General features: G+C 41.7%; 1 long non-coding RNA gene across 3 annotated transcripts in view; it reads right to left on the bottom strand.

The window, feature by feature from the left end:
- The window catches only part of LOC119437673 (uncharacterized), a 42,712-nt gene extending 30,398 nt beyond the window's left edge, over nucleotides 1-12,314 (bottom strand). For 2 of the 3 annotated variants that reach the window (XR_007465226.1, XR_007465229.1), the window contains exons 1-3: nucleotides 7,982-8,025; nucleotides 6,065-6,107; nucleotides 1,698-1,858 (exon numbers count right to left, since the gene is read on the bottom strand). This is a non-coding gene — a long non-coding RNA (uncharacterized LOC119437673). Of the gene's footprint in view, nucleotides 1-1,697; nucleotides 1,859-6,064; nucleotides 6,108-7,981; nucleotides 8,026-12,194 lie in introns of those variants that run through there. The other variant, XR_007465227.1, reaches the window with a different exon arrangement.
- Nucleotides 12,315-13,059: the final 745 nt, after the last annotated feature.

Genomic DNA, 13,059 nt, shown 5'->3' with positions numbered 1-13,059 from the left:
TGTATTTACATATAAAACGATTATTTCTTATTTTGGTTTGACTACTTACATTCTAAATTGTGTGCAGAGCCCTCAGAGCATGGAAGTGGCACTATGCTCCATTGCGAGATTCACGAGAAATGCAATGCAGTCAGTTCTTGAATGCTCCAATGTTCACATACGAGTGAAATACATAGATGTACATCCTTTAAAAGGGTCGAGAAAGTAGTATTTGCTCTTGTTAGGAAAGAGACCGGCGCAAAATCGTATGGGATCGTGTAAACGTTTCAGTGAAAGTGGCATTCTTCGAAAAAACAAGATATCGCATGCCTCAGGCGATGCTGGAATCCTGCGCAAGGTGGTTTCTATAGGTTGCTGTCCAATTCAGTGACAACAAACACGTTCTGCTGCGTTATAACAGAAGAAAACATTCCACGAGTGCTATTTCTTATGCTTAGAAATTATCGCACATTTTTTGCCAATATTATTCAGCAGAAATACAAATGTTTTGAATAGGCAACCATAGGGAAAAGTGCAACGTTCTCAAAGCCCCCCACATTCGGCTGAGAAAACAAAATATTTTCTAGATGTATGGCAATGTGGATCTTTGTCGTAGAAGCTGACATGCGAGGTCGATATTTATCTTATTGATGGGACGGTCCCTTTCTTTCCTGTGCCCCAATAGCGCTTCGGGCAATCCTGTGAAATTAAACTTTCATTTACTAGTTTATTCATTCATTATTTTATTTTATTCCAACTGAAGCAAACTCAACCAAAGAAGCTTGCCCTCTTTTGTCAGAAAAAAAAATTGCCCGCCAATCCACCCTGTGAAGGTGGTTGGAAAGCAAAGCTTTTTACGCCCCCCTCACGGTGACTGCAGCGTCTCTGACGACGTATGTTGGGTCCTGCTGCCTGGCCTGACGCACACGTTCCGCTTCTCTAGCGGCATATGCTGGGTCCTGCTGCCTGGCATGACGCATACGTTCGGCATCTTGTGCGAGAGCTGCTGGGTTTTGCCTACGACGCTGTTGAGCGAGACGATTTTGTTCTTTCCGCCGAGCCTTATATTCACGCTCTTCTTCTGCCGTCTTTACTTTCCGTGGTCTACCCATAGTGGGGTAGTCTAGAAAATGAACCGAAGCAGTTACCAGGCTGGAAGGGTTTCGAATGACGTCAACCCTCTTTCAAGCAGCTGCAAAAACTTTGCAACAGCTGCAATCTAATCTTACGGACCGCGCCAAGCCTGTTTTCGTTGTTTGCCCGCAGCCCTTATCATCCATCATGTTGGCTCATCACTTTGAAGCTTGTTTTTGTGGTTTTTCTTGCGAAAACGAGTGCTTAGTTATGCACTGAATGCCTGAATTCAAGTAAGCTATACTGCTATACCTGCAATTGTTAGCGGTTCGTTGGGATCGTTTTTTTATTACAACGACGGACACGACAGAACCCTTGGCTGGTAGAGGTACAAAGCTTCGCTTTAAAAACAGCATCCGTACCAAGAAGTGTTGTGAAATCCGTGATGTTACTCTTATGAGGCTGGTGCTGCAGTTCGGGCATCACATAGACAGTAAAAGACTGGCCTTCATTTTTCCCACTAGCAATGAAGACTGTTTACGCCAAAGGAATTAAAATCGACATACGAACGGATGCTTCACTACCCTATATTGCATTCATATATAGTGGCCCTCTATGAAACAGGAAAGTATCTAGGAACTTACCGCAGGGCTGGGAACTGAGCTCCACTGACAGCTCTTTGGCCTTCTCCCGAGAACTTTTGGTCCGATAAGTTGGCGATGAGCGCCTGAGTTGCGTCTAGACGGCTGATCATTCGCTCGTGGCTTATCCCTATTTCTACCCAGAGTTCCGTTAACTTCTTGACCTATGTGGCGACCATTTCACAAATGTCTTTGGTTGTCTTTTTCCTGCATTCAGAAAGAGACAAGAGAGACCCAACACGCCGCACTTTGGCATCATTTCTTTTTAAAGCACTGTTTACCAATTAATATCGTCATCGTCTTGTTACCACTATTTTTTCACCACTCGTGATATTGGTGAAGAAATCAAAGCCACGAACGACTTGAGATAAATGTTCACATTTACTTTATGGCGAAGTTCAAGAAAACTGCTCAAGTTGTGCGATCTAGAACCTGACACATGGGGTGAGGAATTTCGATGTAAGAGACTAATTGCATTGAAAAGACAACATTGTGTTCAAGGAACGTGATTCATTCACAGCAAAGCTTATATTTCCCCTAACGTAGCATGAAACTTCCATTCTTGCAATTAACGCAAAACTCGTTTGTAGATTTAACGATTCCACGTTTGGAGTTGTCAATATAGGTCTCCTTTCTTCTCTACCATCGTGCAACAGCCTGTTAGCTCACATAGTAGCCTCAATAGTAGAATCAATAAGGCGATGGTGCTCGGATTTATCACTTGACCAGGAGCCATATATTTAAACACTCCGTATGGCCGATGCTGCCATTATTGGACGGTTCAACCAGTAATAAACACCACGTTGTACAAAATACAGCCTTATCTTCTCGGGACAACTTTTGGTCCCTGTGGAGATGCATTTCTGAGGAGCTTTAATTTGTAGCTTTAAGCACCTTTTCGGCGAATACCAACGGACTGTTACATCCCACTTCCTCTGTGTTGCACACTCCTCACAAAAGAGGATCAACCCACAATATTTCTCGAAAGAAACAGCACGAAATTCTTCAGCCATCACTGTTTTGATTTGTGAATTGTGCCAATATGAGATGATTGTAAATATCCTAGGCCATATATTGAACTCCTGTATTTACACATAAAACGAATATTTCTTAATTTGGTTCGACTTCCTAGATTCTAAATTGTGCGCACAGCCCTCAGCGCATGGAAGCGGCACTATGCTCCATTGCGAGGTTCACGAGAAATGCAATGCAGTCAGTTCTTGAATGCTCCAATGTTCACATACGAATGGAATACATTGATGTGCATCCTTTAAAAAAGTCGAGAAAGTAGTATTTGCTTTGGTTAGGAAAGAGACCGGCGCAAAATCGTATAGGATCGTGTAAACGTTTCAGTGAAAGTGGCATTCTTCGAAAAAACAAGATATCACATGCCTCAGGCGATGCTCGAATCCTGCGCAAGGTGGTTTCTATAGGTTGTTGTCCAATTCAGTGACAACAAACACGTTCTGCTGCATTATAATGGAAGAAAACATTCCACGATTCCTATTTCTCATGCTTCGAAATTATCCCACATGTTTTACCAAAATTATTCAGCAGAAATACAAATGTTTTGAATGGGCAACCATAGAGAGAAGTGTAACATTCTCAAAGCGTCCCACATTCGGTTAAGAAAACAAAATATTTTCTAGATGTATGGCAATGTGGATCTTTGTCGTAGAAGCTGGCATGCGAGGTCGATATTTGTCCTATTCATGGGACCTTCCCTTTCTTCCCTGTGCCCCAATAACGCTTCGAGCGATCCTGTGAAATAAACGTTCATTTGCTAGTTTATTCATTCATTAGATTATTTTATTCTAACTGAAGCAAACTCTCAACCAAGGAAGCTTGCCCTCTTTTGTCAGCAAAGAAACAGCATGCGTACAAAAAAGTGTTGTGAAATCCGTGATGTTACCCTTATGAGGCTGGTGCTGCAGTTCGGGCATCACATAGACAGTAAAAGACTGGCCTTCATTTTTCCCACTAGCAATGAAGACTGTTTACGCCGAAGGAATTAAAATCGACATACGAACGGATGCTTCACTAGCCTATATTGTATTCATACGTAGTGTTCCTCTATGAAACAGGAAAAGTATCTAGGAACTTACCGCAGGGCTGGGAACTGAGAGCTCCACTGACAGCTCTTGGGTCATCTCCCGAGAGCATTTGGTCCGATAAGTTGGCGATGAGCGCCTGAGTTCCGTTAAGACGGCTGATAATTCGCTCGTGGCTTATCCCTATTTCTACCCAGAGTTCCGTCAACTTCTTGACCGATGTGGCGACCATTTCACAAATGTCTTTTGTTCTCTTTTTCCTGCATTCAGAAAGAGACAAGAGAGGCCAAACACGCCACACTTTGACATCATTTCTTTGTAAAGCACTGTTTACCAATTAATATCGTCATCATCTTGTTACCACTATTTTTTCACCACTCGTGATATTGGTGAAGAAAAACAAAGCCACGAAGGACTTGAGATAAATGTTCACATTTACTTTATGGCGAAGTTCAAGAAAACTGCTCAAGTTGTGCGATCTAGTACCTGACACATGGGGTGAGGAATTTCGATGTAAGAGACTAATTGCATTGAAAAGACAAAATTGTGTTCAAGGAACGTGATACATTCACAGCAAAGCTTATATTTCCCCTAACGTAGCATGAAACTTCCATTCTTGCAATTAACGCAAAACTCATTTGCAGATTTAACGTTTCCACGTTTGGAGTTGTGTCAATATAGGTCTCCTTTCTTCTCTACCATCGCGCAACAGGCTGTTAGCTCACTTAGTAGACTGACTGAATCAACAAGGCGATGGTGCTCGGATTTATCACCGGACCAGGAGCCATATATTTAAACACTCCGTATGGCCGATGCCGCCATTATTGGACGGTTCAACCAGTAATAAACACCATGTTGTACAAAATACAGCCTTATCTTCCCGGGACAATTTTTGGTCCCTGTGGGGCTGCATTTCTGAGGAGCTTTAATTTGTAGCTTTAAGAACCTTTTCGGTGAATACTAACGGACCATTACATCCCACTTCCTCTGCGTTGCACACTCCTCACAAAAGAGGATCAACCCACGATATTTCTCGAAAGAAACAGCACGACATTCTTCAGCCATCACTGTAATTGATTTGTGAATTGTGCCAATATTAAGTGATTGTAAACATCCTAGGCCGTATATTGAACTCCTGTATTTACATATAAAATGATTATTTCTTATTTTGGTTTGACTACTTACATTCTAAATTGTGTGCACAGCCCTCAGCGAATGGAAGCGGCACTATGCTCCATTGCGAGGTTCACGAGAAATGCAATGCAGTCAGTTCTTGAATGCTCCAATGTTCACATACGAGTGAAATACATTGATGTACATCCTTTAAAAGGGTCGAGAAAGTAGTATTTGTATTGGTTAGTAAAGGGACCGGTGCAAAATCGTATAGGAGCGTTTCAACGTTTAGGTGAAAGTGGCATTCTTCAAAAAAACAAGACATCGCATGCCTGAGGCAACGCTGGAATCCTGCGCAAGGTGGTTTCTATAGGTTTCTGTCCAATTCAGTGACAACAAACATGTTCTGCTGCGTTATAACGAAAGAAAACATTCAACAATTCTTATTTCTTATGCTTCGAAAATATCCCACATTTTTTGGCAATATTATTCAGCAGAAATACAAATGTTTTGAATGGGCAACCATAGAGAGAAGTGCAACGTTCTCAAAGCCCCCCACATTCGGTTGAGAAAACAAAATATTTTCTAGATGTATGGCAATGTGGTTCTTTGTCGTACAAGCTGGCATTCGAGGTCGATATTTATTTTATTGATGGGACGTTCCCTTTCTTCCCTGTGCCCAATAGCGCTTCGGGCGATCCTGTGAAATTAAACATTCATTTACTAGTTTATTCATTCATTATTTTATTTTATTCTCACTGAAGCAAACTCTCAACCAAAGAAGCTTGCCCTCTTTTGTCAGCAAAAAAACAGCCCACATACAAAGAAGCGTTGTGAAATCCATCATCTTACCCTTATGAGGCTGGTGCTGCAGTTCAGGCATCACATAGACAGTAAAAGACGGGCCTTCATTTTTCCCACTAGCAATGAAGACTCTTTACGCCGAGCGAATTAAAATCGACATACAAATGGATGCTTCACTAGCCTATATTGTATTCATATATAGTGTTCTCTATGAAACAGGAAAGTATCCAGGAACTTACCGCAGGGCTGGGAACTGAGAGCTCCACTGAAAGCTCTTTGGCCTTCTCCCGAGAACTTTTGGTCTGATAAGTTGGCAATGAGCGCCTGAGTTGTGTCTAGACGGCTGATCATTCGCTCGCGGCTTATCCCTATTTCTTCCCAGAGTTCTGTTAACTTCTTGACCTATGTGGCGACCATTTCACAAATGTCTTTTGTTGTCTTTTTCCTGCATTAAGAAAGAGACAAGAGAGACCAAACACGCCGCACTTTGGCATCATTTCTTTTTAAAGCACTGTTTACCAATTAATATCGTCATCGTCTTGTTACCAAAATTTTTTCACCACTCGTGATATTGGTGAACAAAAACAGAGCCACGTGGGACTTGAGATAAATGTTCACATTTACTTTATGGCGAAGTTCAAGAAAACTGCTCAAGTTGTGCGATCTAGAACCTGACACATGGGGTGAGGAATTTCGAATTAAGAGACTAATTGCATTTAAAAGACAACATTTTGTTCAAGGAACGTGATTCATTCACGGAAAAGCTTATATTTGCCCTAACGTAGCATGAAACTTCCATTCTTGCAATTAACGTAGAACTCGTTTGCAGATTTAACCTTCCCACATTTGGAGTTGTCAATAGAGGTCTCCTTTCTTCTCTACCATCGCGCAACAGGCTGTTAGCTCATTTAGTAGACTGACTGAATCAACAAGGCGATGGTGCTCGGGAGCCATATACTTAAACACTCTGTATGGCCGATTCCACCATTATTGGACGGTTCCACCAGTAATAAACAGCACGTTGTACAAAATACAGCCTTATCTTCCCGGGACAATTTTTGGTCCCTGTGGAGCTGCATTTCTGAGGAGCTTTAATTTGTAGCTTTAAGCACCTTTTCGGCGAATACCAACGGACCGTTACATCCCACTTCCTCTGCGTTGCACACTCCTCACAAAAGAGGATCAACCCACAATATTTCTCGAAAGTAACAGCACGGCATTCTTCAGCCATCACTGTTTTGATTTGTGAATTGTGCCAATATGAGGTGATTGTAAATATCCTAGGCCGTATTTTGAACTCCTGTATTTACACATAAAATGAATATTTCTTATTTTGGTTCGATTACCTACATTCTAAATTGTGTGCACAGCCCTCAGCGCATGGAAGCGGCACTATGCTCCATTGTGAGGTTCACGAGAAATGCAATCCAGTCAGTTCTTGAATGCTCCAATGTTCACACACGAGTGAAATATATAAATTTGCATCCTTTTAAAGGGTCGAGAAAGTAGTATTTGCTTTGGTTAGCAAAGGGACCGGCGCAAAATCTTATAGGAGCGTGTACACGTTTCAGTGAAAGTGGCATTCTTCGAAAAAACAAGACATCGCATGCCTCAGGCAATGCTGGAATCCTGCGCAAGGTGGTTTCTATAGGTTGCTGTCCAATTCAGTGACAACAAACATGTTCTGCTGCGTTATAACGGAAGAAAACATTCAACGATTCCTATTTCTTATGCTTCGAAAATATCCCACATTTTTTTCCAATATTATTCAGCAGAAATACAAATGTTTTGAATAGGCAACCATAGAGAGATGTGCAACGTTCTCAAAGCCCCCCACATTCGGTTAAGAAAACAAAATATTTTCTAGATGTATGGCAATGTGGATCTTTGTCGTAGAAGCTGGCATGCGAGGTCGATATTTATCCTATTGATGGGATGTTCCCTTTCTTCCCTGTACCCCAATAGCGCTTCGGGCATTCCTGTGAAATTAAACATTCATTTACTAGTTTATTCATTCATTATTTTATTTTATTGTCACTGAAGCAAACTCTCAACCAAAGAAGCTTGCCCTCTTTTGTCAGCAAAAAAACAGCCCGCGTACAAAGAAGTGTTGTGAAATCCATGATCTTACCCTGATGAGGCTGGTGCTGCAGTTCGGGCATCACATAGACGGTAAAAGACGGGCCTTCATTTTTCCCACTAGCAATGAAGACTCTTTACGCCGAAGGAATTAAAATTGGCATACGAACGGATGCTTCACTAGCCTATATCGTATTTAAATATAGTGTTCCTCTATGAAACAGGAAAGTATCTAGGAACTTGCCGCAGCGCTGGGAACTGAGAGCTCTACTGACAGCTCTTTGGCCTTCTCCCGAGAACTTTTGGTCCGATAAGTTGGCGATGAGCGCCTGAGTTGCGTCTAGACGGCTGATCATTCACTCGTGGCTTATCCCTATTTCTACCCAGAGTTCCGTTAACTTCTTGACCTATGTGGCGACCATTTCACAAATGTCTTTTGTTGTCTTTTTCCTGCATTCAGAAAGAGACAAGAGAGACCAAACACGCCGAACTTTGGCATCATTTCTTTTTAAAGCAGTGTTTACCAATTAATATCGTCATCGTCTTGTTACCACTATTTTTCACCACTCGTGATATTGGTGAACAAAAACAGAGCAACGTGGGACTTGAGATAAATGTTCACATTTACTTTATGGCGAAGTTCAAAAAAAACTCCTCAAGTTGTGCGATCTAGAACCTGACACATGGGGTGAGGAATTTCGATGTAAGAGACTAATTGCATTGAAAAGACAACATTGTGTTCAAGGAACGTGATTCATTCACGGAAAAGCTTATATTTGCCCTCACGTAGCATGAAATTTCCATTCTTGCAATTAACGCAAAACTCGTTTGCAGATTTACCGTTTCTAAGTTTGGAGTTGTCAATATAGGTCTTCTTTCTTCTCGACCATCGCGCAACAGGCTGTTAGCTCACTTAATAGACTGACTGAATCAAGAAGGCGATGGTGCTCAGATTTATCACTGGACCAGGAGCCATATATGTAAACACTCCGTGTAGCCGATGCCGCCATTATTGGACAGTTCAACCACTAATAAACAGCATGGCGTAGAAAATGCAGCCTTACTAATATCTGCCCGGTACAATTTTTTTCCCTGTGGAGCTGCATTTCTGAGGAGCTTTAATTTGTAGCTTTAAGCACCTTTTCGGTGAATACTAACGGACCATTACATCCCACTTCCTCTGCGTTGCACACTCCTCACAAAAGAGGATCAACCCACGACATTTCTTGAAAGAAACAGCACGACATTCTTCAGCCATCACTGTAAGTGATTTGTGAATTGTGCCAATATGAAGTGATTGTAAACATCCTAGGCCGTATATTGAACTCCTGTATTTACATATAAAATGATTATTTCTTATTTTGGTTTGACTACTTACATTCTAAATTGTGTGCACAGCCCTCAGCGCATGGAAGCGGCACTATGCTCCATTGCGAGGTTCACGAGAAATGCAATGCAGTCAGTTCTTGAATGCTCCAATGTTCACATACGAGTGAAATACATAGATGTACATCCTTTAAAGGGTCGAGAAAGTAGTATTTGCTTTGGTTAGCAAAGGGACCGGCGCAAAATCGTATAGGAGCGTGTAAACGTTTCAGTGAAAGTGGCATTCTTCGAAAAAACAAGACATCGCATGCCTCAGGCGATGCTCGAATCCTGCGCAAGGTGGTTTCTATAGGTTGCTGTCCAATTCAGTGACAACAAACACGTTCTGCTGCATTATAATGGAAGAAAACATTCCACGATTCCTATTTCTCATGCTTCGAAATTATCCCACATGTTTTACCAAAATTATTCAGCAGAAATACAAATGTTTTGAATGGGCAACCATAGAGAGAAGTGTAACATTCTCAAAGCGTCCCACATTCGGTTAAGAAAACGAAATATTTTCTAGATGTATGGCAATGTGGATCTTTGTCGTAGAAGCTGGCATGCGAGGTCGATATTTGTCCTATTCATGGGACCTTCCCTTTCTTCCCTGTGCCCCAATAACGCTTCGAGCGATCCTGTGAAATAAACATTCATTTGCTAGTTTATTCATTCATTAGATTATTTTATTCTAACTGAAGCAAACTCTCAACCAAGGAAGCTTGCCCTCTTTTGACAGCAAAGAAACAGCACGCGTACAAAAAAGTGTTGTGAAATCCGTGATGTTACCCTTATGAGGCTGGTGCTGCAGTTCGGGCATCACATAGACAGTAAAAGACTGGCCTTCATTTTTCCCACTAGCAATGAAGACTCTTTACGCCGAAGGAATTAAAATCGACATACGAACGGATGCTTCACTAGCCTATATTGTATTCATATATAGTGTTCCTCTATGAAACAGGAAAGTATCTAGGAACTTACCGCAGGGCTGGGAACTGAGAGCTCCACTGACAGCTCTGGGGCGTTCGCCCGAGAACTTTTGGTCCGATAAGTTGGCGATGAGTGCCTAAGTTGCGTCTAGACGGCTGATCATTCACTCGTGGCTTATCCCTATTTCTTCTCAGAGTTCCGTTAACTTCTTGACCTATGTGGCGACCATTTCACAAATGTCTTTTGTTGTCTTTTTCCTGCATTAAGAAAGAGACAAGAGAGACCAAACACGCCGCACTTTGGCATCATTTCTTTTTAAAGCACTGTTTACCAATTAATATCGTCATCGTCTTGTTACCACTATTTTTTCACCACTCGTGATATTGGTGAAGAAAAACAAGGCCACGAAGGACTTGAGATAAATGTTCACATTTACTTTATGGCGAAGTTCAAGAAAACTGCTCAAGTTGTGCGATCTAGAACCTGACACATGGGGTGAGGAATTTCGATGTAAGAGACTAATTGCATTGAAAAGACAACATTGTGTTCAAGGAACGTGATTCATTCACAGCAAAGCTTATATTTCCCCTAACGTAGCATGAAACTTCCATTCTTGCAATTAACGCAAAACTCATTTGCAGATTTAACGTTTCCACGTTTGGAGTTGTGTCAATATAGGTCTCCTTTCTTCTCTACCATCGCGCAACAGGCTGTTAGCTCACTTAGTAGACTGACTGAATCAACAAGGCGATGGTGCTCGCATTTATCACCGGACCAGGAGCCATATATTTAAACACTCCGTATGGCCGATGCCGCCATTATTGGACGGTTCAACCAGTAATAAACACCACGTTGTACAAAATACAGCCTTATCTTCCCGGTACAATTTTTGGTCCCTGTGGAGCTGCATTTCTGAGGAGCTTTAATTTGTAGCTTTAAGCACCTTTTCGGCGAATACCAACGGACCGTTACATCCCACTTCCTCTGCGTTGCACACTCCTCACAAAAGAGGATCAACCCACAATATTTCTCGAAAGAAACAGCACGACATTCTTCAGCGATCACTGTATTGATTTGTGAATTGTGCCAATATGAGGTGGTTGTAAATATCCTAGTCCCATATATTGACCTCCTGTATTTACACATAAAAGGATATTTCTTGATTTGGTTCGACTACCTACATTCTAATTTGTGTGCACAGCCCTCAGCGCATGGAAGCGGCACTATGCTCCATTGCGAGGTTCACGAGAAATGCAATGCAGTCAGTTCTTGAATGCTCCAATGTTCACATACGAGTGAAATACATAGATGTACATCCTTTAAAAGGGTCGAGAAAGTAGTATTTGCTTTGGTTAGCAAAGGGACCGGCGCAAAATCGTATAGGAGCGTGTAAACGTTTCAGGTGAAAGTGGCATTCTTCGAAAAAACAAGACATCGCATGCCTCAGGCAATGCTGGAATCCTGCGCAAGGTGGTTTCTATAGGTTTCTGTCCAATTCAGTGACAACAAACATGTTCTGCTGCGTTATAACGGAAGAAAACATTCAACGATTCCTATTTCTTATGCTTCGAAAATATCCCACATTTTTTGCCAATATTATTCAGCAGAAATACAAATGTTTTGAATGGGCAACCATAGAGAGAAGTGCAACGTTCTCAAAGCCCCCCACATTTGGTTGAGAAAACAAAATATTTTCTAGATGTATGGCAATGTGGTTCTTTGTCGTACAAGCTGGCATTCGAGGTCGATATTTATTTTATTGATGGGACGTTCCCTTTCTTCCCCTTGCCACAATAACGCTTTGGGCGATCCTGTGAAATTAAACATGCATTTCCTAGTTTATTCATTCATTTTTTATTTTATTCTCACTGAAGCAAACTCTCAACCAAAGAAGCTTGCCCTCTTTTGTCAGCAAAAAAACAGCCCACATACAAAGAAGCGTTGTGAAATCCATGATCTTACCCTTATGAGGCTGGTGCTGCAGTTCGGGCATCACATAGACAGTAAAAGACGGGCCTTCATTTTTCCCACTAGCAATGAAGACTCTTTACGCCAAACGAACTAAAATCGACATACGAACAGGATGCTTCACTAGCCTATATTGTATTCATATATAGTGTTCCTCTATGAAACAGGAAAGTATCAAGGAACTTACCGCAGGGCTGGGAACTGAGAGCTCCACTGACAGCTCTTTGGCCTTCTCCCGAGAACTTTTGGTCCGATAAGTTGGCGATGAGCGCCTGAGTTGCGTCTAGACGGCAGATCATTCGCTCGTGGCTTATCCCTATTTCTACCCAGAGTTCCGTTAACTTCTTGACCTATGTGGCGACCATTTCACAAATGTCTTTTGTTGTCTTTTTCCTGCATTAAAGACAAGAGAGACCAAACACGCCGCACTTTGGCATCATTTCTTTTTAAAGCACTGTTTACCAATTATAATCGTCATCGTCTTGTTACCACTGTTTTTAACCACTCGTGATATTGGTTAACAAAAACAAAGACACGTGGGGCTTGAGATAAATGTTCACATTTCCTTTAAGGCGAAGTTCAAGAAAACTGCTCAAGTTGTGCGATCTAGAATCTGACACACGGGGTGAGGAATTTCGATGTATGAGACTAATTGCATTGAAAAGACAACATTGTGTTCAAGGAACGTGATTCATTCTCGGAAAAGCTTATATTTGCCCTAACGTAGCATGAAACTTACATTGTTGCAATTAACGCAGAACTTTTGCAGATTTAACGTTCGCACGTTTAGAGTTGTCAATATAGGTCTCGTTTCTTTACCATCGCGCAACATGCTGTTAGCTCACTTAGAAGACTGACTGAATCAACAAGGTGATGGTGCTCGGATTTATCACTGGACCAGGAGTCATATATTTAAACACTCTGTATAGCCGATGCCACCATTATTGGACGGTTCAACCAGTAATAAACAGCATGGTGTACAAAATATAGCCTTACTAAAATCTTCCCGGGGCAATTTTTCTTTCCCTGCGGAGCTGAATTTCTGAGGAGCT

This window comes from Dermacentor silvarum, chromosome 1 (genome assembly GCF_013339745.2).
Source record: "Dermacentor silvarum isolate Dsil-2018 chromosome 1, BIME_Dsil_1.4, whole genome shotgun sequence".
Lineage (NCBI taxonomy): Eukaryota > Metazoa > Arthropoda > Arachnida > Ixodida > Ixodidae > Dermacentor > Dermacentor silvarum.
This window is presented reverse-complemented; position numbering and strand designations above follow the sequence as displayed.